Source organism: Anopheles coluzzii, chromosome 2 (assembly GCF_943734685.1).
Source record: "Anopheles coluzzii chromosome 2, AcolN3, whole genome shotgun sequence".
Lineage (NCBI taxonomy): Eukaryota > Metazoa > Arthropoda > Insecta > Diptera > Culicidae > Anopheles > Anopheles coluzzii.
Window position 1 is genome coordinate 112,218,257 of NC_064670.1, and position 27,812 is coordinate 112,246,068.

The window sequence follows — 27,812 nt, forward strand, 5'->3', positions numbered from 1 at the left end:
TGTTTTGTGATTGAATTCTCAAACATGAGTACAAAACCCGTTACTACTTTACTGTACTGGTTTACCAAAGAACGGATGCATTCCAGGATCGTCAATCATCTTGAAGACCAACCTTGTTACGCCACTGTGCAGTAACTAACTTCCCCGTGTGTCATGGTCAAGTTGACTAGCAATGCCAGGTGTTCAACCCCGACTCACCACGTCGGTGTGAAATTATGGGCGCTTTTTTCCGTCCTTTATTACGTTGTCCATAGTCTGATCAGACCCTCATCGCAAGGTTATCACTAATTTCCATAACATCCATGGTAAAAGGGTCATAACCTGCGAATGTTTATAGACTCGCCCGATTCACTGTAACCGTTCTGAAAGGAATGCCGATGAATCAGGTACTGTTCACTATGTAAATGTGCGGACTTTCGAACACCAACACTAACGCTTGATCGAGTAAAACCTGACGGGGGAAAACCTCTTTATAAATGGACGTTTTGAGAAAGGCATGGCATTGTGGTGGCGAATTCACGGTGGCCAGTGAATGGGTTTGAAGTGATTGCTGACAACAGAAACCAACCTGATGACCTTGGTGATGGTTTCGGGGAAGTCCAAGCATCTTCCTGGTTATTGTTTACTATTAACTCAGGATTTTGTTTTGCCATTTTAGATTTTTTTTTTGCTAAGTAATTCTACAATCACACTTCCAGTTCCAGTATGTTTAGTTGCGAGGAACTCATTGAGTAGTTTAAGATAAGGCGTTGAGTAGTTAAACAACTTGCCCGCAGTACTCTTAATCGCTACTTGAAAGCCCTTCACCAGCGTAACTTTGTTGTACATGTCAAATCCATTAATCGCCATCATGTCTTTGACGTGTGCTCTTCACAAAGAAGCACTAACAAAGAAAGTAATATGGCGCTGAAAGGTTTTTGTGTAGCCTTTTTATGACAGACCAACCTTATTATGAAGCTGTTATCAAGCCCTTTTACAACACGCTATGTGCCAATTTCCTGCACACAGCTTCCAATGTATTCTAGGTAATCTGATAAAAGCTAAAAGTCCCCTTTTGTCGGTTGACAGCAACAAGTTGGACCCCTTTTGCCCCACGGGATGACTCACGGGAAACTGGCAACGTCATCGCTGTGTTATTGTGTCATTCGAACAGACGTAATGGAAATCGATTAGTGAAGTCATCGATTCTTGGGACTCGTCACCCTGAACAGAGGGCTTTCCTGACCACATGCTGACGCTAACGTTGCAACGGTCCTCCTTGCCGATTTGAACTCCAACTCCAGCCGATCTTTGCTTTGAGCCTAGACAAAGCAGCACCGATCAAACGATTACACACAAGTGCCCTCTTCTTCACCGAGCCAAGCTGTTGGGCGTTGGCACCGATCTTCGCACCCAGTGTCATCCGACACTTAGCACCGCGTGCTAATGGGGTAAGCAAACGACAAGCCCGCCGTTTGCAATGTACGACATACGAGACCGCCCCAAGTCACACCGTCCTGATGGATTGATTGCGGATTGATGGATGGTTTTATTGGAAGATGCGGCCGAACACCGCACATGCCGCTCCCGCTTTTGATGCTACTACCTTCACCGCGCGGTGCCGATTCCCCAGCCCAATCAACCGCCATGTAATGGAATCGGTCGCCGGTGGGTCAGAGACAATCATCGACAGTGCGCATCCAACTTACCGTCCTAGCAAGAGATACGGCAAACACACTGAAAGGCCCATTTTTGAAATTGAAAAACATGCACGGGTCCGTACCGTACGTTCCTAATTGATTGCTGATAAGGTTGCCGTTATCGGTTCAGTGCGGTGAGGTAAGTCCCGCGGTTCGGTTCAGAGTTTTTCGGTCGGGAGAGCATTAACATTTGCAACCAACCAAAACCGCAAACACTGGAAGAAGGATGCGCTCGGGGTGAACTGTTGCCATGCACAAGCGATCGCAGTTACGGTCCAGTGAATGATCGAGAAATGCTGTGGACATTCGCATCAGCACAGTTCTTCCATGCGAGGCGCAAAGGAAAGGAACAAGTAATGTGCTTCAGAAATAGATCAGCCACAAATGCATCAATAACAACAGCACTTGCTGCAACCATTATTTGTCTTGTTTTACTAACACAAGGTACGCCCTAATGGCGATCGAACGATTTATAGCACATCATAAATTAGAAGTAATGCATTTCCGCTACTAATTTCAAACATGTCACCGATTTTCAACCATTCCTGCTCCCTGTTGACTTACCTACAAAAAAAAGCCGCTCCTAAATGATCTTCACCTCCTAGCAGCAACGCGTACAGTCTCGAAGTCTTGATCAGCTACAGCTTCCTACAGCGTCCAACGATTGATGATCTTTAAATTCTTCGAGGTTTAAAAAAGGCAAACTACTGCAGTCGCGTGTCACCGCCGTACGGTTCTTCACTCCGTCCTCGTCCGTTTGATGCTCCAATCTCCGAACGCAAAAGAGAAATGTCGAAATGTCTTCGTTGGCCGCGAGTAAGTTGAACACCCTTCAATCTATGAAGGCCACTGATGGGTGTTTTTTTTTTCTACAAGGAAACACACTGCGGAAAACACAGCTTAAAGATGGGTAGGAAAACCTAAAATCACACACGCGGCACTAGGCACAAACACACACTCACACACCGATTTGTGATCGATGCGAACGAGAACACTACTTTTTCGGAGGGGCCCAGGAGTGTCTCGCTACTCACGAATGACTCATCGTCAGCACAGGGACTTCCCGTTCCAGCTGTAAACGATCCGGCCGTAGTGCATCTTGAAGCTGGAGTGGGGATGACACGTGGACGATTGCACCTTTTCACTGCTCTTGGGAGGGGAAACAAATTTTCACTTTCCTTCGAGGCGCTTACGACACGCTTAAAGATGCACTTAATCAACACACACACTCACTGGGATAATCGATACACGAACTTACCCCGCAGGAACTACCCCTCTAGGATGCAAGAAAAATCACGAAATTCTACGCGTTCGTTCTGAAACTGACGACACGACACGGGGAAAGCGCCAACGTTTCCTCTGTATGCGACGTGTCGGAGCGATTGTGCAATCGGGCAAGATTGATTTCTTGATCACTTTCTTTCCGTCCACAGCCTGCTTGCACCGCGAACGAATGGGCGTTGAAGTTTTCAACGGACTGCAGCGATCGGGGTACGTTACTTCCACCACACACGCGCTTGGCCTACTTCTTCTGTGCAGTGATTTTTCTTCCCTCTGTTTTGCTCCGTTGTTTTCGTTCACTTTCCACAGCACCCCGCACAAACACACAATACACACACACTTTTCGTTACGATTTTATACACTTTTTTGCTTCGATTTTCTTCTCTCGTTTTTTGCTGTTTCACTCTTGTTTCGTGCACTTTTTGTTGTGTTATGGTGGTTTTCCCTTCTTTCGCTATATTCGTTGAGTTTTTCCTTCCACGAGGCGTGTTTTATTTCTTCTCTTCTTTCCGTATAGCTTCTGATGTTGGTGTATACGCGTGACGTGTTGCAAGTGTGCGTTTACGTCTTCTTAGCCGACACCGGGGAAGCGAAAGAAAAAACTCATCTAGCACTGCAATAACTCTGTGGATATAAAAATAATCCCAGAAAAGGGGGGTTTGAGGGATGAGAAAAACGAAACGTTGGAATGAAAAATGTAAAACGTGCACTTCAAAAGCACAGTACAGCCAGAATCTCGTTGGCAAAAATTTAGAGGGGAAGTGAAATGGGCGCAGCAAAGCGGTAAACGGAGAGCTTTATTCGAATTGCACGAGGCTTACACTAAAGAAGAACGCTGGAAATGTTTTTTTTATTTCATGTTTGCACCGAATGTTGGTTCGCTCGCCAAAAAGAGAGACACATAAACAAAAGAAAACTACAGTTAATTGGATGATACAAATTGCCCGGTACAGTGCGCGCAAGTGTTTTTTGGTTTTTTACTTTTTATTATCATAGCAAACACAACCGGCAGAAGGGTGGAGGAGCAGACCGTATATCCATCAACGAGATGAGCCACATTTATCAAAAAAGTAGGCTAAAATGGTGCCGTAATGGCGAAGAGTTGTGAAAGGTGTGCCCCGCCGTGTTTGGAGTTACGTATCCACTGGGTGAGGATGATAACAGAGTTCCAGAACTCAACGGATTGCAGCAGAACGGTAGACGAAAGGGTTTGGATACACTACACAAACACAAAGCATGTACACCCACACGTAGCCACGCGACTAAACTACTACTATCTGACAGCTGTCATAAAGTTTGCCTCCACGTGCCGAACACTAACGATCGCCATGTACACATACACACACACACATACAATCCGCAAAAAATCTTACATGATTTCACTGCTGAGCGCCTGTCTTGAACCGGAATGAATATGTCCACGCACCACGCCCCGTCCCGGAAGGATATTTTCCCCCAACAAACGGGAGGAAAATCGAGAAATGAAAAACGAAAAAAAAATGGTTTCGTTTTTTGGATTAAATTTCGATCGATTCGAAAAGCGCAATGCGTAGCGATAAATGGGAAACCCAGCCAAAAACCGCGGCTTACGTTACACGCGCGTCGCGTTGCGCCAATCGTCGGAACTACACTAGCGTGCCCGAGCGCACCGGTATGGCGTTTAACCCTGGCGCATTCGTTCGCGAAGCAAACGCGATTCACCCCAATCCAATCTACCCTCACCACAGCTCCCTCCCCACTCCCTTCCCTTGCGCATCTACGCGGCCGCGACAGTACTGATGATGCGGTGTGATTAAATATACCCAACCCTCGCGCACAACCACACGCACATCTATCGCACCCCTTGAACCACAAACTCTACCACCCGCCCGGTGGGCCGGCTCATAGACCTGCTGATATGTGTGTTCCCCTGAGTGTGTGTGTGTGTGTTTTTTTTTTTGTTTCGTGCGCATCTTGCGCGCACACCGAAACGCACACCGTTTTGCGCGAGGCGTTAAGTGGGGGCCTCGCCGATTGTTTCTTTTATTTTTTGTAGCCCATTCTACACACACACACACAGAGGTGTGTAAGTATGTGAGTCTGTGTGGTTGATTACACGATGTTACCCCCGTCCAACTCCCGGCCGGACTCATTACGAAACCGCGGCGACCGCGCGCGCGACAACGCGTTGCGTTGTCGAACCGATCCTTCTTCAAGCCGGCTTCTTCCAATTCATTCATGCCGAAAGTTTGCAGTACGCCCTAGTGCGCCCCTCCATCGAAATCCCTCCTGCGTATTCTCGAGCTTTCGTGAGATGATCATCATCTTCATCATCAAGGCCACAGCCCGCAAGCGCCACAGACAAACGCTCCCGCCGCTATCAACTGAGCTACCGTGGGCGCACTGATAATGCGTAACCTTTAAGCCCTGCGCCGCACCGTGCTGCCGCCGAGGCAGAGATGGTAAAATTAAGTTTTAATTGTTTCTCCCGCTTGCCTAATACACCGCTAATTTATGTGCCGACTGAGGTGAGGTTTATTGAATTGGAATTGGAACCATTAAAATAGAGCTAGCTGGAGGTTGAGGGTTTCGGACGCCATTAAAACCATATCTCCCCGAAGTACAGCAGTGCTAGTGAGATAAGCAAATGTGTGTCGGAAATGTGCTCGCTGGCAAGAAATTGGTGGAATTTCAGCCCTGATAACGACTAGTTACACTTCCGGGTTGACAGATATCGCCCCGCTGGAGAAGGGACTAAAAGAATGCTACCGAGCAGGAACATACCATTTTTAGTTCCAACTATAATCGCGCCCGTCGTCCGAAAAACCGAGTCTCCCTATCTGCTAGAAAGGAACTGGCACGATGCACGACAGTGCGGCATGTGTTTTTCGGCGAGGGTTCTCGTTATCACCACGACGCTACATTTGCGATAGCGAGCCCTCGGTACTACTATCACACAGACACAACCCAATCCCAGCCACATAGGGGAGGGGGGGGGGGGAGTCGGAAATCTGAACTCACTAAAACAGAACCTGTGTGCGATAGCGCGATAAGATATGCCCGTAAACGCTAGTGTGACATCGAGTGTGAGTGTGTCAATTTTCACAAGCTGCGCCCCGCGTGCACTTCCAACACACTCCGTGCCTGAGACGGACAGACAGGCAGATCGTCGGCAGAGAGAAGCTGCCTTCATCCATTCTGGTGGTAACCTTCTAATTACGATCGTTCCTCGTTTGCGGATTTCGTCCGTACAGCTTCACATACAAGACGCTTACAGAGTATTAGCGTGAAAGCAGGAATGTGAGTGCGCGTGGCACGTTTTGAGCCGTCTGTAGATCGCACAACGAGATACGATCAGACGATTATCGTGCCAACGCCAACGTCGGATCGGAGAGCCGAACTGCAGCTGATGATCTGGGAAAGAGAGGGAGAAAGAGAAAGAAGAGCAGGAAAGGGAATTCAATTAGTAAATTGCTTCTGAATGTTCAAACGATTAGTAGTACAGCATGAGGGCTATCTAATCAACGATGTATGCTATGCAGACGGCCGATAGAAACTCTCTAATTGGATATATCCACGGTCTAGAGCATGGGGTAGCTGTCATTCCTGATGTGCAACTGATCTCGAGGCACTTGGGAAAAAGATGCCAATCTAGCCACCTAGGTCTTCTCACGCTGGAGATCTCCATGCAACTGCCCGGTAGTTAACATTCGTCAAGTATCGTCTGTCCGTCGTTCAGATTAGAGCGAACCGTCGTCTTAGATGTGTACTGATTGTTTTGATTGAATCATTCGCAAAATTTCTGCACACAGCTCCCTATCTCCAGGGTGTGGTCATTGCGCCCAAATGTCAACCAACTGTCATTCTGCTGGTCCGGAAGTTTACCAACTGAACCGTTACCGTCAGCAGGGACATCGCATTTCTCGGAAACTGAACCTTACTTTGTCCATTCCACCTCGTAAGCATTGGGACCTGTTATCAAGATACCGAAAGGCAAACAGTGAAACACATCGTCGGCTCCCCCCTTTGCGATCCCCAAAATTCTGTCTCGTACCAACGTGTGTCAGTGCAAACTACGCACTATGTACAGGGCTCCTCTGTTTCGTATTTCCAATGAGTTCACCCTGTTGGGCAAAGAATAAACACGCCAATGTTTGCATTACATAGTACACTACCACTGATACTGTCGACGGGTGCCGGGTGCGTGAATGTACACACGCCACAGCAAAACTGGTAATGATTTTAGATGCACTGCAGTAAACAAAATTGAAGGAAATAACCGATACCGGACATGATGTAGGGAAAACAAAATCATAGAATGTAGTTAACATACTTCTGACTCATTGCTGTGATGCATTCAGTTAATGAGAAAAATCGTAACTTCTCATTTGTTGTCATTCTGCAAAAAATTGATTGCAATAATTTATAATTGTTATTCTGCCTTCATTCCATTGCCAATATGTCGCGATGATAAAGACAAAACAAAAAAAGTGACAATGAAGAGCTCCTCCTTCACGGTCGAGCTGGCGAACGCACGTCCCATAAATATGCAAAACGACAGCCCATACCCGAAACGACAATATGCACTCAGTGCGCTCGCTGGTGTCACTGTCGCCGGTAGGCCCATACCCGACGATTGCCTTCCTGCGCTGACAGCTAAATTGTTTAATAATACTTGTCCAATCTCAGGTCCACCGAGTACGCTGGTGCGAGACAAATAAATTGACTTGCCAGCGCACTCCTCCTCGACCGTGCGTCATCGCAAAAGCCCAAACCAAGTACAATTCTGGAACGCCTTCGCATCTAGAAAGCGCTAGACACAATGCCCGACAAAAAAACACAGATCTTCTGGAGGCCACGAGCCGGTTGAAGGCGGTCGGTGTTGTGTGACTCAAGGAGACGGAGCTAGACACATTGGTCGGTTTACGACGGGGCGTTATCCTTGCTCTGTGTGTCCCAAAACTGAAGAACCGACGAAGTCCGGCGGGGTAAGTTCATGTGCCAAAGCTACCCTTGAACTACAACGCGCCTACGGGAGGAACATTCTTAACTTCACCGCAGTTGCACCGCACCAAACTCTCATGGTGAAGATCAGGACAAACAAGAAGATTCCGATTCAATTCAAGCTCTCTCTCTCACACACACACACATACACACACGTACACGTATGGTAAATAAGCGAATACGAAAGGAAGTACACTGCGATACTGCGAGGACAGACAGTTCAATTCACCAATTGACAGTCAATACGGAACGCCGGGACGGACAATTTGCCAAACGGGTGCTCTCGGCTCAAGAGCTAAATAAATTCACTTGTGATGCGTTGGAACAGTAGAGCGAGATGATCCGCTTTGCTCCTACCGCACTATAGTGCGGTGTGATCTTCAAGCTCCATTTGCTGCTACGTAGCTGACATTTACAAACGGTTCGATTATTGACCGTCGCAAATTTGATTTACAGATCGCTGCTGGGTGGTTGCTGTGCAAATGTCGTCCGATCGAACGGAAGTTGATAGGTGGAAGGAGTTTAGGTTATTCGAGCCCTGTCAATCGGGTCATTGTGACGGTAACATCGAAGTATGTGCTTGTCGATGGCGGTGCCTATTTTCATACAATAAATATAACATTGTTGCTATTTTCGAATCATCGATCGGTGCTCGATTCATCGTGCTAATTGCTACCACCATTGAGACAACACACCATACAAATTGAAGTTATTCCCCTCCAAAGCTAACCGCAGCTAACGTTGGCAAACACTCGTGGCAAAATTAATTAGTTTGCTCTAGCCAATTTTATCACCTTCTAAAGGCAAACATGAGCTAGATTAAAGAACCTACCCCGAACAAAGCCTTAATAACATGCAAATAGTCCAATACAAGCTTTGCTACAAAGTATTCATGGTCTTCTTTTGTGTGCATGATTCTTGTTGATATCATAAAAATTGAGTATTTTGCTTTATTAATATTTTTCTGAAGTAAACATGACGCGAACCCACTGATAACAAACCAGTACCCCATACCGAATGACCAAAAAAGGACAATTCGCTGTTGGTTGTTCACTGTGCCGATCCCCACCGGCACGAAACATGATAATCACTTCCGAAAACGGACAACGCTAGCGTGTAGCAAAAGTAATGCGATGTCGGAGCCTTTGATAGAACGCGGTCAAGGTATAGCGGGGGGTTTTCCAGAAGAATTCGTGACCATTTGATTAAGATCCCATAGCGTCACATTGACAGTCGATCATGCGTGATCGATGTCCGGACGTCCGGAAACAGCACTCCAAAGCCAATCCATGCGTGGGTTTGTGTGTCTATCCTACAACCAGTAGATAGAGCCATTGGTGCAGTCAACGCGTAATTGGAGCAATTATTTACGGCACAATTCTACAAAAGGGTCTGACCGGGTTTGGCTTGCGATCGTCACCACCGCCGATGCGCATTCGATCCCATTCCAATGGGCTGTGGCAGTGTTCTGATTTGGTTGCGTGCCGATCGGACACGCATCATTATGATGCGTTCCACAGCTAGGGAGGCCAGCGCAGCAAACAAACGATCACCATGTCAAAGCGATAGTGCAATGGCAAATTTATGTTGCAATCGGCCCAGCGACCCATTGTCGGTACGGGGCAGCAGCGTAATTGTAGGACACGCTAGTGTAACAGTGATAATGGCGTGGAATGCACTTCGAAAGGTGATGACATGCGCTGGACGCTTTATGTACACAAGCTGTTACTAAAAATACACGCTATCGGATCAACCACCAAGCTTTTGCACAAAACCAAATAATAACAAACCAATTCCCAATATGCTCAGACCAGCCAAACCAAACCGATGACCAATCGTTACATTTACATTCACAAAAAAATTGCGCACCCGTCACTAACCGTTCCTTATTAAATAATCAGCACCCAGTTCCGCACTGGTGGGATCGCGTGATCGCGATTGCACTCCTCCCAACACGACGAACAAAAAATTGCCCCGGTGCCTCACTGGCTGCGTTTGGCATACGTTCAGAGCTTCCCCGTTTCGGCCCTCTTTTTCGTAATGTCATCACTTTCCAAGCAATCGGCAAATGTGCCGATAACTTTTTTCGATTTTCAACTAAAGAGAGTAAAAAGGTACTCAAGCTCAACAAAGAGCAGTATAAAGTAAAACCAACACCCGTCCAGGGCTTTGACCGACGGACCGGTGGCAGAAAGGAGGGCGGCAATCAAAAGGGGATGGAAATCGTAACGATTGAGGCCAAAAATGGTACCACTCGGAAGCGCGGCCGCCGTACATTCCGGTTCTGTTTTATGAGCCGGCAATGTTTGGGAACAAAAAAAAGCGTTGCCCCTTTACAGGCGGTTATTTTTGTTTGTTCCATTTTCCCAAATTTTGAGTTTATTTTTCGTCACTGTACTTATGGTACACATTCACTTGGAAGATGCACTTTTATACTTGAAACCCTTCTTTTGGTGACCAACACACTTTCATGGGTGTTTTAAATTTTATTCGATTGCAAAACGTGTTGATGGATTTGGGGACTGTAACCGATTTCTACTGGAGCTGAAATAAATCTCAACACGGTGTTCTTTGTTGCTCACTCAAGAGAACGTTTGACGACCCATTGACCCTTGCCCGAAATTGACTTTCGGTCGTAATCGAAACAAGCACACTTCTCAACATCCGCCCAAAGCCACTCACCCATTGCGACACGAAACCACCGCGATTAAGCGATCCAACAGTGTGAATCACAGTCTCTCATCCCCCTCACGTCAATGACAACTTCGCACGTGTTGGCTCTAGGCATTGTTGTCCAATTAGCGAAACACAATTAACTTAATACCCACCCCATGCGGGGCACACAATTAGAACACACTTACCGCACTAAAAGCTAGCGCGTGCTCTCATCCCTCGACATCGGCGATTGGCCCGGGACGGTCGGTTGGAGATGATTTTCCGCCCCATCGATCTTACTCCATTTCAGGGGTGGACATCTACGCGTCACGGTACTGCCCACAAGTCCCCCCCACCACCCAAACCGACTTATGAGAGGTTCTTGCGGCAAGATCTTCGAATCTGCACTGCTGTACACGCTCCCAGCGAAGACACTCAAATTGCACTCCGTCTTTTACGAGGCAAGGTTCGTTCCATTTCGTTTGCGCCCCAAACCGCAGACACTTCTAGCTGGTAATGGAACCTGGTCAGCTGCTTTCCCACCATTACTGCCGGCATTTGGGTTTTGATCCAAATGGGGATTCCATGTCCGCTGTCTCGCAGATGCATCACGCCGACCAAAACATGGGTCACTTTCACACAGTCACACAGAGCGACTAGTTGCTTCTGTTTTACGGGCTGAGAGGACACCAAAACGCGGGAAATGTAAAGTGAGTGAGTGTACTTGAGACATTTTGGATGTGAAATTACATCACACGCTTGGCGGTTGAGATGCCGCCTTTGTTTGCATTCAATAGACAAGTTGGGAGGTTCCATTGCATTGTTGTGACCTAAATTAATTAAAACTTTCATTGTAAATGCATCTATTAGTTATTTAATTTTCTTCATCAACTTCTTCGAGTGTATGCTTCATTCACAGGCACGCACTCGGCTTAACCTGCCCACTAAAGAATGTCAACAATTCTGTCCAATTCTTAACATTCCAATGAACGAGCACGACAAAACGCATTCTCGCCTTCGCCAAGTGTTCTGCATAATTTTCCCATACCGCTTGGCCTGCTAACGTATGAGAATGATTTGTTTTGATAGTTCAGCCGCTTTCCACACTTGGCTCATTAAAATCCCTCCGGGAGGGGAGAGAAATGTCCCCGAGAACAAAATAGCACCCGAATCAAATGGATCTACCCCTGGGAGCCACATAACGATAACGATTGCATGTTTCGAGCAGTTTGAATGGCATGGCCATGACTCCAGCGTTGCAGTCTGTCCAAGAGCGGCGTGCGAGTGTCGAAAAGGCATTCAAAAGTTATAATCCAATCCAATCGGGTGACTAATTTTAATCGCCCTAAATCACACTAACCCCTTGTCGGCAGCCGTAGCCATCGAAGCAGCTTCTAAGCAGCGAGATCTTCTTGGCCAGACAACTGGTAGAAGTGACGCCCGATTTTACGGACCATCGGGGGAGCAACTCCCGCTGATGACGCCGAAAGCGCAACCTCGGTAACTTCGAACGAATCCGATCCTAACGGTCATCGCGTCGGCTCGCTCTGTTTCATGTTTTAATCCGTCCGATAATTAATTCAATCATTTGACCCTGAGCTGTGAGAAGTGCGGGTGCGGTGCACGTGTTTTTTGTCCAACCTTCAGGGAGGCAGGGTTTCACTTCTAGGAATCGTTTAATCGCCTCACCAACCTATCGAAGAGGCGATAGGTTTCGAGTGACGCGCAACTGTACAATGTATATGCATTCAAACGGGTTTGTGTCGGCACGGCCGAAACATTCCAAGATTCCAATTCTCCCGAGGGATGTCCGCATCTCATGTTGCGCTCTCGGGTAAAACAAATAACCCGTACTCCCGGTGGCACTACACTAACCGGGAAACCATCCGGGCAGGCCAGGCAACGTCAACAAGTCCGTCCCCGAACGTCTGTTTCACAAAAGCAAGGGAGGAATAACCCGCCCAACAAGGGGCCGATAAAAAAAACACAGTCCGGGTCCTTAAGGGGCCCCTTATCCTTTCACGGCTTCGTTTCCTATGCTCTTTTCTAAAACAGACCCGGATTTTACGTATCGAGTTCGGGCCAAGTGAGAACTAAAGCTGAAAGCCCCGACCGACCGCTACCCCGGACAGCATCTTTTACTGCAACTCCAAGCCATTAATGACCACATGTTGCACAGTCGTTCGCTTCTCGGTGTAGCGCAGGCAGCATGACGACTACGACGACGATCCTCTGCCTGTGTTAGCATAAACTTATCATCACCATTACCATACACCCCGGCCGATATCGCATCCATCGACCAACAACCGGTCTTCCGGAACAAACGCTGCACCGCACAGATTGCATTTTTCCCTTTTTTTTTTTTTTTTTGATTTCCTGCATCGTCTGGCAGAACCTACGGGATTTTCTGAACGCAACACCAACGCCAACAGGCACCACGCAATCACTTCTCATCGCCGCACAAATAGGTCGGTCGGTAGTTCTGCGACAGATTGCCGGTCATGGTCGCTCGAGCATGCAGAGCCAGCCGGAACCGCTCCACGACCAACGGGGACAAGGCAAACCCGCAAACACAAATTGATTCGGAGCCACGGAAGCAACGGAACGGGAGTGGGAAAGCAAATAAGCGCTAACCTTAAAAATTCACCACACCAACGATCCCTTCTCAGGGAGCAAAACTGGGATGATGCGTGTGGCGATTGTGGGACGATTGAAAAATCTGCTGGCCATAAATTAGACATGAGAACCGAACCGACTCGTCAAATTTGCATCTTCCGGCTTAGCGCTTGGGATCGGTACGGTACTTTTTCGTCTGTCAATGATGCTTCAAGCTGTCACCGGGATGGCACCATCACTGATCTCTGTTTCCAGCGATCACACCATAGGGAGGGATAGGGAGGATGATGTCTTGATCCGCTCCCGGGCGGTACGAACTAGGTTAGGAAATAATCTTTACTTCCGATCGAATCGAAAAAAAATCCTCTATTTATAGCCAAACATCGACTAATCATATGCCGTCCTTCTAAAGCCTTCTTAAAAGTAGCTCACAAAAAAACTCCTTCTTACCGCGACCTTTTGCCGGGGACCATAAATTAACCACACAGGACACTAATCCATCCATAATGCTGCCCGCTCCAATCGAAAACGCAACCAACGCTGACCTTAAGACACGCCCCGTGCACGAAACGCGAAAGGGTTACTCCGAAATGACTCTGAAACTCTGAAAACGCCTTTAGTAAAATGACAACGCGGCAACTGCACATTAAACCCCATCGTAATGGGTAGCCGGCGTACATTTTAGTTTAATTTTTTAATTTGCTCCGGTTTTTTTCTCTCTCTCTCTGTCTCTCCTCGATCGAAGGAGGGAAAGTTCGTTAAATCTTTGGTGCTTCGAAGCACTTCAGGAGAAAAAAAAACGCATTACCTTGAACATTGTTGCGGCACCTCTTTTTATGCAACCGTTGCAGGCCACTCATTACGCTCGATGCAACTCTTAGCTGACTGAACTGGCTTTGGTGGAGTAGTAGTCGGCCGCTGCCTTTGCCGAATGCCGGCAGTGAGCTTTCTGTTGCTTGCTCGCACCGTCGTCGACACACCGTCTGTTTGGGGCTTTCCATGGTGATGCAGAGCCGCCCGGGTGCAATAAAAGAGATGGGAGTGGGAGCCTGCCCGACCACTGAATGACATCAGGTGAGCGATCGTACGATCTTTCCGTTTGGTTCAGTGGTGGACGTAATCATGAATGGTGCGTTTGCGTTCCACTGCCAAGGTACGCATTGCGTTGGGTTAAACCAGTCAGTTGACTATTTACAGTAGTAGGGTAGGTTGAACAGTTTGTGGAATAAACGTAGCTATTATTCCCATAACTTAAAGGTACATGGCTAAAAGGGTGTCTTTAATGTCTTATTTGCTGTTACTTATTTGTTAAGGCACATTGATCTAAATCAGACTTTAAAACCGAGAACTCCAGAAGTTTCACTCCCTCCCGCTGATAAATACAGGTTTTTCATCAGCTGGATAGTCTGAATAGGATGGACAGTCTTATTTGGCTGAACATCTCGCGCAACCATCGGCATCGTGGCACGATCTTCAGGCACGATCGCTACGAAGTGGCAGACCACATGGACCGAATCCAGCCCCGAATTGGTCATCAACCGGTTATGCGAAAGCTTAGACCATCCAGTGATTCATCAGTTTTGTTCGCTTACAAGAAACATCGATGCCGATGTTTGTAAAGCGCACCTGGTTTGGGTTTTTTTCTTTCTCGGGGACCTAAAATCTCCAAATTGCCGTAGAAAGATTTGTACCAACACATCAACAACACAGCGAGCTAATCGTGAAGGTCAAAAATAGGGGGAAATATCAAACGTATTGCTTTACAGTGAGTCCGACAACATCGTTAGTTTCTTCTGTCTGACCTTGACCATGGGCGCGAATGTGAACAACGAAACTCCCACACAATTTAATCCAAGAGTTTTGTTTGCTGATGCAGAAGTTCTGATATATTTCCTTAACACATTTATGATCTTTCTCAAACAGCGATCATCTGCCATCTTCCCAGCATCGTTCGACACTGATCTTCGACACTGGCTAACCAATGCATAAGGGTTGCGTGTAAGTGAGTGTTACCTTAGCACTCGGTGCTCTCGAGGTCACCGATTACCTTCACTCATTACCATGCTACAAAGCCATGCACCGACGACTGCAGTAACTGCAGTTTCCCTGTGCAAAGCCAACCATTGCATAACCTAATCAGGTGTCTGTGTGTGTGTGCGTGAGTGTGCAAATGTGCCTGCCACTAGCGATTTTCTACACCTCAAGGCGCCGGAGTACAGATAATCCGCACACGGCGCGGCACGTAAGCCAGCCTCCGATGGACGCTTCTGGGCACCTCCACTTTAAGTACACGCACGCGTCCACTCCAAAAAGGGGCACCCGCTGTTGCAATATTGACCACTCGAGCGTGCAACAAGAGAGATTTAATTAAAGTGTTTGAAATTTGTGTCTGTGTGTGTCTGTTGGAATGATCTATTTGTTCGGGAAGTGAGTACGGGATATACCGTCCGTCACAGTCGATGTATTTTAACCACCGACGCTAATTTTGTCCACCGTTGTTTTCCGGATGCCCCAAACCGTGCCACATTGAGCTGTCTGTCACGCGTCGCAGTACATTTCGAGGTGCACTTAAAATTGTTCAGCACTTGTAGCACTTGTCAACGGGGAACCGGTGCAAAAAACCAATTCCAAACCGCGGTGTTTCGCGGTGTTTGGTGTGCGAAACAAATAGTACAAGGCGTTAAAGCACAACAAGCGGCTGGGGATGCGTTTACTTTTGGAATTGACTTTCGAATAAATAACGATACTTCATCACCTTCATCAGATTAAGTGTAATGTGTTTGTTTTATGTATAGTGTGAATTATGTAACTATTGCCTTCGCTCGATGAGGAGTCTTACTTGATGCTACAATGTTCCGAAAAATGTAGTAAAATTCTCTCTATTTCAACATTCAAAATATATTCTTATTTACTACTCATATTTCAATCGCGTTTGCTAACCCCTGTCTTTTCGCAGAACAAAGTTTATCTGCAGCAGCTCCAACCTTAACGCCACATACACATTGCATCTCATTTGTAAAGCCTCGTGCACATCTCAGCAGCACATTGCATGGTTACTGCCACCGATGCTGCATTGTTCGCTGCGCATTCATTTGCATATTTTGACTTCAAAATTCTTGTCTATGTTTTATGCTGCTGCATCATTAGCACCGCGGGATGATAACTCACATGGGAGAGTTATGGCCCGTTTCGAGGTGAACTCAACACGGCGCTATGGTGGGCGCAGAGTTTTGCAAATGTCAAGGTGCGTACCACGTGCCACGAACCACGCTCATTCGAATTTATCTTCGACATCCCACCCGAACGGCAAACGCAAAGTGGGAAAAGGTCGCAAAAGCGTTTTCTCTCCAAAACACATCATGGTTTATTGTGGTGCTGCAAGAGAAGGTAAAACTGTCAAACTTGTTACACCTTGTAGCACTTAACGAATGGATAATAAAACATACAGTACATTTCCCACACTTTCAGTGCAATGAGCAAAACATCGTACATAGTCTTTCTTTTCTCGCCCTTTTTTGGTAATTTATCTAATCTTTTTTCACTCACTTCACGCCATTCTCAATCGATCATAGTACTTCCATAGCTCTTTGCCTGAACCGAGGGGAATCCAGACAGCCAGACAAAGATAAAGAGCTCCACTTTCCCAGTATGTCTTGACTGAGGTGGACAAGACAAACAATTGTAGGTTTTGCCCTTTCCTTGTCCTTCAACCTACTCCAAACATGGGAGAGGCAGTACATCACCAAAACCTACACCATTGCCGAAGAACCGCAAACATAAACGCTGTCAACAGATCATCGTGATCACAACACCCTTTTCCCTAGCCCCGAAATAGTTTAAAAAGGTAAATGGTACAACACAGGCGACAGCACTGTTTCGAGTATCAGCCATTACGGGATCTTGTGTTTTGATGTTTGAAGTGTTGTACATTGTGTCGTCTGTGCAAAGAAATATGTCACGCCGATCTCCTGGGAGCCTGACCTGTAGATCTTTCCATTACTCCACACAGAGAAACGAAGGGAACACAACTTCAACATCCCTCAAGACAGGTGGTCTACGATTCACAGTCCCAATGAACACCCCTCATTTTCCCGAAAGGTGAACAGAACAGTGTACCGAACAGTGGACTTAATTGAGACGTCCTAAGACCTACCGGACAGTATCAGCGACCCCTGGGCTTCACGGTTGTTCGTGATGATGATGAAGATGCTGATGGGCAACTGGCTTAAAAGACCTAAAACCCCCCTTTCGTCCAGATAGGTGATCGTTTGCACCGCGTTGGCGGTCCAGTTTCACGTCTTTCGTTGAACGTAGAAACTGAGCTTCTTAAGCTGATGCACGTTCGATAATACTAGTGACGAGAGACGAAGAAACGACAGCCCCCCAAAAACAGATTATCGCCTCTAGTATTTATTTTTACCCTTCCCTACCGATTGAATGCTCCAAAGGTATGAAAGATAATGGAAAATGTACATCTTTAAACCCACAAACATACATTTTTAAGCGTGGAATTGAGTTGAAAAATGGTTCGATCGTTACCGTCCCTTCCATGCGCACTATCGACGCCGACTCTGGGAGCAACTTTCAAGAGTCTTTCCCCATCTTGGATAACTTTATGCTCCATTTCCGCTTCCCAAAGCAAGGTTTTTTTTTTTACTGCCACTTTCCTCATCAATGACGCTGATGTAGGTTCTCCCCTTCCTTGTCGGATCAATTCCCCGCTCCAACTCCGGAGACATCCCCTTTTTCCGCTGAGTGCTGATAGAGTAATGGATGTCTTTCGTTTATAGCCACCGGGAAAGGTGTGGTTCCTGTGAGCGATGCAGAAGATTTGCCTTTCTTTGCTTTCCGATGGCGTTTTTTTATTACAAGCTACACTTTGTGCATAAAAACTACCCAAAGCAACGAGAAACGATTCAGAAGGGGCGCCCTCGGAAGCATCTTAAAGGAGGAAAAAACACTAAACACGCGAAGACAACACTCCATTGTTGGAAGTCAATTGGAAATTGTCTATCTACGGGTGTACGGAGCCAAAACACAAATACACGGGCGACGAAAATGACACGAGACGACGGGACAAACCGTTTTCAACCGGTAGCAGCCACCCGGTTGGAGAACCTTACCGTTTTTTTTGTCCCCCACCCGCTTGATGTCCCGGTCCGCGCTCGCGCCATGCCGGCTATGGAACGGGGAACATGTGTTCGGTGATAATAAAACAATTTCATTGCCTTGTTTTGTCTCTTCCATTCGAACGGCTGCCAGACACGGGTGGTTTTAATAGGAGACAATCAACGGAGCTTTGTGGGCCAAGCAACAGGTACGTTGCGTTGCGGAACAAACGAGGTGATAGGTTTACCTATTGCAGCTCGTTATGGTTATAATCATGCACTCGCCTGAGCTGTAAACGAGTGAGACTTTAAATCACAGACCGCATAGACTCCAAGTTTAAGGTTTGTTTCGAACAACTGTTACTGAAATGATTATCTTACTTTGTGCTCATAAACTAACTTTGCTACACCTTCAATCAATCATTTCAGCTTGGTGATCCTGAAATTCTGAGATTGTACCAAATCTATCTTTCGTTTGACACAATCCAATTTCCCAAACCCAAACACTCTTTCCACATCAGACTATCAGCACTAAAATCAGCAAGAAAGTGCAACATTTTTGGACATTTAAAACTCAATCACATTACTACAGCTCTTTGCCATAGGTTAAGAGGCTTTTTTTACATGTTCTTTCACGGTACCGAATCTTCCGGAAGGTATTTTAGGACCAAATCAAGGGTTTCTCCGATAACATTAATCATATCCATCTAAACAACATCGCACCACTTTTGTCTACTCGCTTCTCTATTCTGACACTATTTGATTTAAAGTTCTCACACATCTCTTTTGTATACGTTGCGTTCATCTCTCTATTTTCGCCCTCAAATTTGGATCCAGGGCAACTCACCCTCTGCATGGGCTGACGCATTCATTGGCACCGCGTATTATGTTTCCACCACAATAAGTACCGCGCCGAAAGGAAACCAAAACAGTAGTAGTAGTCGCAGACTTCCCCTCACCCAAGCAACACATCAAGAGGAGTCATCCAATTTCTGACTTTCTTTTGAACCAAAATTGAAATATTTCCAACACAATAATCCATGCTTCGGTGCATCGAGACGGAGAAAATTGATCGGACGCTGCAACCCATGCAACTGAGGACAAAAGGGCTGATGACTCCCCGTATCGTTTGGCGACACAAAAACATAATCCCTGCCGCTAAGCTTTTCTGTTGCTGTTCTGTGCTGGGGGCACTGCTCGTAAGCAACGCGGCTCGATCTGATTTGTTTGAAACCGGTCATAAATTAACGCGCCGAACGGAAGGCTTCTATGAAAGCCGGCTGGGTGGCAGCAGAGATAAACGCATGCTGAGAAGCTGGGATTGACCTGGTAGTAGTAGTAGAGCGTCGGCGGCATCAGGTTGTTCCAAACAGGGTAACCCTTCAAGAACCGACCGAAAACCTAGTCCCGCAGTATACAGGGAGAAAATAGATTTTTATGTCATCGCCATAAAGTTAACGATCTAAACTCCGGACCCTGAATCACCAAACAACACGTGCGTACAGCCTTGCATGTAAGATTCATTCATCTTGCTACCATCGGGGTCGGGTTTTTAATTGTACAGCAGTAAGGGTTGGACGCTATCGGTCCAGGAGTCTATACAAAGAGTAGCCGAAATCAGACACCGCATCTTGCAGTGCGGGAGGGACTGACGCGTAGCTCACACGATCCTCAATTTCCCTGTTTCTATGTGATGTTATCTTTTGACACTCAAAATGAACATACTGGAGCTGCGTATGATCAAAGCCGGGAGGCGTCACAGTGGTTGAATAACACTGAAAGAATGTGTGTTTAAGTAAAAATATGTAGTTCGCTGCCTAACTATCACAATAGGAGATCTCATGATTCTGCTTTACCACCATGCATAACTCAATATATTTTAACTGTAATACTCTTTTCTTAATCCTCAAGAAAGATCGCAGAAGTCCTCCACGAGCGGTAGAGTGTATAGGGATTTGCGCAAACCTGTGCAACAAATTAATTGTCGATTTCCGCCAACTGGCTCTACCCTAAGCGTTCTGCTCGCTCATAACCCTTCGCCTCGAGCAACTCACCCCGGCCCTACAAAATGCGCTGCGTAAGGGGTAACACTATGACGAAACTCGACGAAGGCCCACGGCAAACCGACCGATCGTACGATTCACAGTCTAAACAAGGCATAGCTGGACGGTGGTGGTACCGACCACGCCACACCGGGTCTGCTCGCAAAACCTTGAGTTTTTTTTAAACCCGTACCGCAAATGATCGCGCGAACTGTTCACGCTAATCAGTTCACATTACCCAGTGTGACGATGGTGATAAATGAGGCAGAAGGTGTTCTTACCTTGAATTACCGCTTCGCCCGGCTTGATTGAAAAGATCACCCAGTTTAGATCGAATTCTTACAGGCAAATTTGCGATCGTTCCAGCAAGACACAAAACTAAAATGTACTTTGTTCCGCCTTCTACATTCTACGGTCTTTCAATTCAGCAGCAGATCTGAAAATAGATCCGGAAGATCTCGGAACACACCAGGGGACTGTAAGACCCTGCCCAGGCACCAAATTGCTGATTTATTTTTATTTATTTCGCAATTTTCTGTTTGTCCAATTCGTGTATGGCTACCATGTACTTAGAACTACGGTAGACTGCTTCTCGGTTTAAGGTAGCAGTGTTAGTGGTCTTGCCAGCGATCGTTCACACTTGCACCAAGACTAACTCCAGTGCCTAAAAGATACTGTTTCTACCAAATGGTGAACCTCCATCATCGCCGTCTTAGACTTCAAGAAAGCGTCATTCTTTACCGAATCGCTCAGGTATCTTGCTGGTTGATTCAACCTTTATTCTACCGGGCCCTGAGGGTAGAAGATAAATCTGCAAAAAAAATTGCAACCTTTCCGAACCCACCAGGGGCACGGAAAGGTTTACAAATGTAGCTGATGTGAATCCCCGGCTGCTGCTATGAAGATTCATTCAAGAGGGAATCTCCGAGGGAATTAAAATTGCATACCTTCGAAACTAATTGGTGGTGGTCAGGGTAATGGTCCACAATCAGACGTTGGTCCGGTAAAATGGACGTAAAATTCCCCGTTTTGCATTTTTTTTTGTTTCTATTCCTGCAACTTGTAAATCCCGAGGCCAAATGTCAGGCACTACCGTGCAACCGTCCACTGATGCTTCGGTGACGTAAACTCCCACCACTACTACGGTCACACAGGTGTTCGTTGGTGTTGCTTTGAAACATTACCTTCTATGAGTGGACTGACGACTGCGGAAATGGACGGTGACGCACAATGACGCAGCGAGTTGATGGGGCTGCGCTACAGGTGAACTTTTGGAGTCATTTTACGAACGGGGGAAGGAAATTCTATCAGTTCATCTCGTAGACTTCCCTTGACTATTCCTCAAAGAGTTAAGGGTTGTGTAATGGAAATCTTGAAGCGGCGCCCTACTACCACACTTTGCTCATCACCAAGGTACGGATTAGCACAGGGCGGACAGTAATTAAGTGCACTGGAACAAGTTGAAGGTGACTGTGACGACAGATTGACGCCGGTTGGTAGGGTACACAATCAATCCGGTGGCATCTACAAAACAACACCGGTTCATTGGAAAAATATTCGCCGCAATGGCGGCACCAATGTAGGCCAATCAGCAATTCTCACCATTCTGGAAATTATCAACCGTTTGGACAAAAAGTCCCAGTTTCCATCAGCGGTTATCGTCGATGTTTGTGAGATGATGCAATGTTAGTAAGCAGACCCGAGGGCGTTATCATCAATCGGTTGCATTGATGCACTTTTCCCCGGGTTGAAGTTTCACGGCCCGGGCTTGGGCGACACAAACAATCTGCCATAAACAACCTACGGGAAGTGTGGCCACTTCATGGTGTAGCTCGCTGTACGGGATGCTTTTACCCCTGTGAACGGTGGCGGTGCAAAATGTTCAATTTATGGCTTCCATTTACTTATCAACGGGATAGGGCTTCGATACGGGTTAAAAATATGATATCGGTACATTTATTAATGGATGTTTGCGAGAAGTGTTATACGTGAAAGAATAACAAATTATCTTGTTTACGTACTGCATGCACATACATTTTTGCTCAAAATCCACTTGTTTACACAAAAGGATAAAATAAAATTTGTTTCATGTTTACTATTCTGATGATATTTTTTTGGGAAAATATATTGCAATCACTATTAAAGCTGTCTTTTGTAAATACAATTTTTGTCTAATGTACTCCTATGCCTTTGCCTAACATTGCCTAAGGCCTAACATATGCCTTTCTAAAATTGACGATGCTTGGGGCAAGAAATCAATTTTCATCCTCAAAAATCTAAACCACTTACCAAACTACCTCTCAAACGCTTACTCTCCTTGTGTATGTGTTATCAATCGATGCACCTTAATAGAAAAAAGGTCTTATTATACTATTTACTTCATCACGAACGCTTTTTTATTACTGTCACGCGATCATCCCTACAAATTGTCTGAACAAACTTCCCAATAAAGAGCATTTTGCAGACACATCCTTCCTTCCCGGGGGGCTCCAAGTCCCGACCAAACAGGACCACCAGGTGTGCAGCAAGAATGGCGGCAAACTAGGCGCCTGCTGGCGTTTGCTAATTACACAACCACAAATCTCTCATACCATCGGCAGGAGCACACCCTCTCCTCTCCTTGCTACTGTCATCCAGAAGCCGAATCTTCAGCCTTCGTGACCTGATCGCGATATAGATTGGTTTCGCTCTTTGATCGACGCCACCAGAGCCACCGTGAAACAGAAACCAACAAAAAAAACGCCGTCGCAAGGTTCGGTTCGTTTTTGGCAAGTCGCACGCTGTTCGATAGACACGCTATAATTGGAACGGCGTTTATAGTGCGATCCGAAGTCCGAAGAAGAACGTCCATGAGGGTACGACAAAAGGAAGGGCACGTAGCGATGAAAGAACACCCAAAACATCCGACACACACACATACAAACACAACTACACACAACCAGACAAATTATCACGCATTTCAAACTCCGGTGGCGTGGCCTTCGCTGTCGAACACTGACCGCGCGTAGCCTGGGTCAAACGCGAATTGAAGCCACGCCATGTCGCGCTCTGCAGCGATTTGAGCGCGAGCCGGCCGGCTCGAACGATCCTCTAATTTTGATCACTTTTGCCGCGCCGGTGCCATTGGTTCGTTGTGCCGTTTCGCAAAATCTCGACACGGAAACAAACCCTCTTGTGTACCTTCCCGGAAAACCTTCACCCGGATGGGGAAGAGCAAGGAGATGAACAGGTTGTATCTTTCTTGGTTGGAGGCGTTTTTGGAATTACGGTACAAGTATTTGCACCGAAATTAAGGGGTAATGTTTGCTTACTTTATCTGTAAATTGAATAAATGTTTACAGTGTTTTCATAAAATCGCAAAACCAACTGTATTGTTTCCACAAGATTTACGGTCAAAGTAAATGCGGTACGGATGTTAAATGTTATGAAGCACAGGATGACGCAAACAACGCAACAACGGGCAGTATTTTTTATGTATTAACGCTACCCAAATAATGAACAGGCAAGCTGTACTGATATTCAGATATTAAAGTTCGTATAGACGCGTACGAGAGAATGGTGTATGTACCTTCAACAATGACGTACTTAGTGATGGTTTAATTTTGCAGGAGTTGTACATGGAGTCTCCTGACGTCGTGTACATCGCTCATGTACGTTTAATGTTGACTTATTTAAAGCATATGATCTTAAAAAAAGCACATTTGCTGTTGATAGATGTTGATGATATATTCTTAAATCATCTGATGATCATATCAAATCAGACAATTTACAGTAAAGTGAAGACAATTATGATTCAAAATATAGAGATAGTAAGATACAACTATTTTCTGTAGGAGTAGTTAGATAGTGTTTAAAGATCCAAACATTTTAACATCAATGTTAAAGCCCGAATCAATTGATGTCAAATTTTAAGTTATTTCACAGCGTTTTGAAGGATTTTTAGACTTTCATTCCTGAATTTGCACTGTTGCTTGAATACTTTTGAATCGATTCCACGTCTTAATGCATATGAATCAGTACAAATCTTTATAGGAATTGCCAATACGAGATGTATCTCAGAATCTTACTGGGCAGGCAGGTCAAATCAACTAAAATTTATTTCAACAGAAGAGCTTTAAGAATTAGGTTAATGCACTTGTTAGCCTACGTATGCTTCAGCCTATTGCCGTTTCAAGCGGAACACCTCTCAATGTACACTACTATCTAATTCGACTTCTAACAAACAAATAATGAAGTTACGATATTAGACTTATTTTAAATTCCTTGCATCGAGTTTTCAGTATCGAAGCGAGGTTCACTATATAAAATGCCCTTCTTCCATTTTTCTCACCACCCCTCCCCCCTGTATCAATGTCGGCCTTCAAAAGAGGGAGTTTCCCTCTGTTTGCAACATTCGGACATTCCTGCCAGTCGTCTAGGTCTCGGCTGGGAAGACCAGCCCATACAAGCCGAAACATGTGAGCGAGAGTGCGTAGCATCCACCCCGTCTATCTCCGCGAAGTAATGCGTGCGTGTCACCATTCACCCGCTTACCCCGCTGTACAAATTCCATCCCCTCCCTCCCCTCCTTAACGCTTGGGTGGACGTAAAACGCGAAGTGAGTAAAAATAAACAACTATAATTAAATATTCACCTATGCCTTTGGTGGCCGATCGGTACCGTTCCTGCGTTCCTGCTGGCGCTCATACACACACACACACACATACACACAGATCCGTCTGGTTGGTACCGGTACCGAGGAGGGTACTGGCATCAGTGGTGCTTATCCGTCCATCCGTTACACGGTTACTTGCTTCCGTTATGGGCAAAAACGGGGTCGAACAGAAGACACAAACATGCCGCTTCCGTTCGGTCGTCGGTCACCGTTGGCAGTAGAACGCAGCATAACACGCAGCAGCTACATTTTCATCTCTCACCTTCAATTTGTCAACGAGATGTCTACGTGTGTGTTTGGGTGTGACTTGTACTAGAACTCTGTTGTATCAGTGTACCAGTGTACCCTTCGCTACTGGCGCTGAAGTTCGTGTTTGCTCAGGTTGCGTTGCTCTGTTTGCTGTTCTTCCGTGGCTGTATCAGGAGCCAATTTATGTTTTCCCAATTTCTCCGGTCAATTTTTCACACGCTCGTTACCCTTTTTCGCTCGATGCTGCCACCGCTTTGCTGGCCCTCTCTTCCCACGCATCCCACGTATCGAGTCAAACAGCACAAATAAACAAACAAAACCAACAAAACCACAGCAACAAAAACAGATTGAAAAATTCACCTCACCATAATTCACTCTCTGTGTTGGCCACTATTTTTACCGCCACCGGTTTGTGGGGATGGGTCGGTGTTTTTTTTTCTTCTACTACCCAATTTTCGCGAATCTCACACATTCCTTGATGTCCGCCGTTTCGGCTACCCGGTTGGTTTGGGCAGTACACGAGCGCGTGTTGCTGGGGGAAATGTGAGCGTTTTTGTTGTTGTTGTTGTTGTGTTTGATCATTTTCCACTTCTCTGGCCCGCAAAAAATTGCAACGAGATTTGAGAAACTCATTCGCCAACTTCCCGAAAATGTTTGTTTGGGAAACCCCGTTCCACCCCAAGGCCCCGGTTCTATCTCTGGGGAAGCATTTTGCACAACCGCAACGTGTGTATGCGTTTTTTCACCTGAATTTTCTCATCACCGTCTGTTAGTTTTTTCGACGACATCAGACACCCGGACGGACCAAACACACAAGGAGCAAAAAAAATGCACCCACACACACACGCGCACATCCACAATCCACCCACTCATTGCAGAACTAGAATAAACACACCACCGCCGCCTGGCCACAGACACATGAAGGCACACTCACTATTTGCGGTTTGCGGGACCACGGTGCTGCTCCCCGGAATGCCTGGTGGAAACCGTGCCACCAGAGAAGATTCGCAGATACTGCAGCAAAAGAAAAACAGCAGCAGCACCACCACCACCACCACCACCAACAGCACATTCGAATAGCCTACAACAGCAACACAAAAAAAACCGCAACACTTCGCTCTTTTGTTTATCATATTAATCCACAACCGTGCCCCGAATCGGTCCGGCCCAATCGGATGCTGGGAAAATTCATTTTCCAACCCGAACCGACCAAAGCGAGAAATTCGTGGAAACCGTTGGGATAAAGTGATGAAATTCGGCGCGCATTCAATTTGCACGATACATGGAATTTACATGTTTTCATTTTTTTCTGTATGCTTGATTACGAGGTTAAATTTTGGCTTTAAATTGGGTGTCGTGTGTTTTTTGTAAATAATTTTGAGAGTGATTTTCCTGCTAAAATCATTCTTTTTTCATTTTTTATTAGAATTTCTTCAAATTAAGAATCCAATCAAATTTTATTGATAGATGAATTTAAAAAAATAACAAAAGCCTCACGCTGCCAAAAACACTCGAATCCCTTCTATTGCGCACGGTTATGATCACAACTGATCACAACAACCACACGAGCTGTTGCGTTGTTGGCAGCGCTAGATGAAAAGAAAAGTGATATTTACACTCCCCTCAAATCCTGCTCCTAAATGGTTTGGGTTGGGTAGAAAAATGTCACCGCCGCCATGGGCCGATGTGCTTGTGAGGGAACGATCCTCACTGTGAAGGTCACGATCATTAACGAAATAGAAGAGCAGCACAAAACAATCCACGCTCGACGACGATCACGGTGGATGCGAAAAACAAGATTTATTCATTTATTCTGTCCCACGTGTACGGCAAAATTAGCCTTCTGCGGAGCGACGATCGTAGACGATCTTTAGTTTTTTTGTCTTTCCAAAATTATACAAAAAGCTCACGATGGTGGTTAAGTTTTGTATTGTATTGGAAGGTTTCATCTTCCGGCTGGCCCTTTATTCACACGCATGGGTATGGGTCACGCCACGTAGACCCGCACTATACCTTAAAGGGTGGGAAATTAAATTTATAACACAAAAATACACACACGGTCACAAACATTGAGACAATAGAGCGGTTAGCAGCACACGTACAGATATAGACACGACACGAGGTTAATATATTTGTTTTTGCTTAGTTCGCTTCCGTCCACTTGTCCCTCACAACATCCCTTATGCTTGAGGGTTTTTTTTTTTCGCTACAAAAACACCCGAAAACTATGAATTAAACAAACACACATCGACCGAATTCGACCAACGGAAACACTGTGTAAATTATTTACGCAAAAAAAAAACAACAACATCAAGGCACCACGGTATTACCCTACGAAACCATCCCGCGCCGTGCGTGTACGTGTAATTGGTAATTGCTTTGCACGACTATGCTTTCTTGGGTGGTTTCCTTCCCGAGCACGGGTACGAAACTCTCGACACCAACAACAAGTTGTTGCTCTCGACCAGCACCGAACGTAGCCGCCAAGCGTCACCAGACAAACAACCGCTCCGTTCGCCGTCCGTATGCACACTAGTTTTTCTGC

General features: G+C 46.0%; 1 protein-coding gene across 4 annotated transcripts in view; it reads right to left on the reverse strand.

Moving 5' to 3' along the window:
- Positions 1-27,812, reverse strand: part of LOC120954016 (protein windpipe) — a 44,974-nt gene extending 17,162 nt beyond the window's left edge. The window contains exons 1-2 of one of the 4 annotated variants that reach the window (XM_040374534.2): positions 27,598-27,812; positions 2,244-3,584 (exon numbers count right to left, since the gene is read on the reverse strand). The gene's annotated coding sequence lies outside the window, so the exon portion shown is untranslated. Of the gene's footprint in view, positions 1-2,243; positions 3,585-4,333; positions 5,900-25,632; positions 25,800-27,597 lie in introns of those variants that run through there. The other 3 variants (XM_049606047.1, XM_040374535.2, XM_040374533.2) reach the window with 3 other exon arrangements.